We start from the raw sequence: 2,500 nt of genomic DNA on the forward strand, positions 1-2,500 counted from the left end.
TTCCAATATTTTAGGACTTATTTGTTTGTCGCACAAAAAAACTTTTGGAATTCCCAGTAGAAAGAGATTTCCCTAATGACAAAGCTTTTAACGCCGCCCAATATCCTTTCCTTTTCCAAATATTTTTACGAATACGCTTTTTTGATATAGAAGTACGTTTTTTTGGAACTGCCATTTGAAAATCATTGTTATAGTTGGATGTGAAAGACATCTATTATTCAAAACAAATTATTATTTCTTATTCATTATCTATTTTTTCTATAAATAATATTCTCTTCATAAAAAAGAAATATAGATATGTAAAAGATCCGTTAAATTGGATCAAAAATTACTCGAAATAATAAAATTTTGATTCCATACAAGATTTGTCAAACCAAAAATTTTTGGTTTGGAACTCTTAGTTCTCCTCTCAAATTTATATCTTTAGAATCTGCTAGGTCATAGAAATGAAACTTAATGATTTAATAAAAATAAAGAAAGAACCTAAAAGACCTTGATTTTCGTCATTCTAGACTTTATTTACAACTAATAAAATACCTCAATTGTAAACTTTTGCCTACTAAAAAACTTGAGTCTTTTTTTAGTCAAACTCGAGAAAAGAAGACACCTAAATTCAATTTTGAAATTCGAATCAGATTACTAATAAATCTGTTAAAGGATACGTGGTTTGATAAAAAAATATCTCAGGCGTTTTTTACCCTTTCTCGATAAAAAAAGTTCATTTTAGATCTATAATATTCTAACGTTTACTAAGAAATCGTTTTGATTGAAATGGAAAACAATCAATCCCATAATGAATTAGTTAATGCGTTGAAAGAAACTAACTAAACTCAAGAGTTTTTATTTCATTAGACCGATGACCTTAGTTAATCCTATAATTCATATCAGCATCAAGTACTCTTTTTAGCGTAATTTTTTATCCTTGCTCTATGAATCTAAATTATTATTACGAGAATTTCTCGTAATAATAATTTAGATTTGCATTTTCATGTTATAAGTATTCATTTTTATATCTAACTTGGTCATCTCATTTGACCAATTGTAACTTCTTGTTTTGAATATTTGATTTGAACGATTCTGAAAAGACTCAGAATAAATACTAATCTAAAATTATTTAAAATTATTAAATAAGTTAGTGCATATCTTGATTTTTTATTGACTTTTTTCGAACGAGGTAAGATCCGGTGAATCGGAAACAATTAATTAAGAATAAAAAACTTTTTTTATGGAACAGACATATCAATATGCGTGGATAATACCTTTCCTTCCACTTCCAGTTCCTATGTTAATAGGGTTGGGACTTCTTCTTTTTCCGACGGCAACAAAATGTCTTCGTCGTATGTGGTCTTTTCAGAGTGTTTTATTGTTAAGTATAGTCATGATTTTTTCCATGAATCTGTCTATTCACCAAATAAATAGCAGTTATGTCTATCAATATGTATGGTCTTGGATTATCAATAATGATTTTTCTTTAGAATTCGGATACTTGATCGACCCGCTTACTTCTATTATGTTAATATTAATCACTACTGTTGGAATTATGGTTCTTATTTATAGTGATAATTATATGTCTCATGACCACGGATATTTGAGATTTTTTGCTTATATGAGTTTTTTCAGTACTTCCATGTTGGGATTAGTTACTAGTTCAAATTTGATACAAATTTATATTTTTTGGGAATTAGTTGGAATATGTTCGTATCTATTAATAGGATTTTGGTTCACACGACCTGTTGCAGCAAAGGCTTGTCAAAAGGCGTTTGTAACTAATCGTGTTGGCGATTTTGGTTTATTATTAGGCATTTTAGGGTTTTATTGGATAACGGGGAGTTTCGAATTTCGTGATTTATTCCAAATCTTCAATAACTTGATTTCTAATAATGAGGTCAATTTTTTATTTGTTACTTTGTGTGCTATTCTATTATTTGCCGGTGCGATTGCGAAATCTGCACAATTTCCCCTTCATGTATGGTTACCTGATGCAATGGAAGGGCCAACTCCTATTTCGGCCCATACGATAAAGAATTAGGGAGCCAAATGGTCTTTTTGGGGATAGAGGGACTTGAACCCTCACGATTTTTGAAATCGACGGATTTTCCTCTTACTATAAATTTCATTGTTGCCAGTATTGACATGTAGAACGGGACTCTATCTTTATTCTCGTCCGATTAATCAGTTCTTCAAAAGATCTATCAGATTATGGAGTGAATGGTTTGATCAATGAATATTCGATTCTTTCTTCAATATGGAATCAATTGACAACAATTCTTCTCTAGTATGTATACAGGTTTATCCTTCATCTTTTCTGAAGTTTCGATAGAAGGATTCCTCTACTAACGTAAGACAATCAACTCCATTCGTTAGAACAGCTTCCATCGAGTCTCTGCACCTATCCTTTTTGATTTTCGCTTTCTGAACCTTTGTTTGTTTTCGGAAAACGTGATTTGGCTCAGGATTGCCCATTTTTATTAATTCCAGGGTTTCTCTGAATTTGAAAGTT

This window comes from Lactuca sativa, chromosome 5 (genome assembly GCF_002870075.4).
Source record: "Lactuca sativa cultivar Salinas chromosome 5, Lsat_Salinas_v11, whole genome shotgun sequence".
In the NCBI taxonomy this organism is placed as follows: Eukaryota; Viridiplantae; Streptophyta; class Magnoliopsida; order Asterales; family Asteraceae; genus Lactuca; species Lactuca sativa.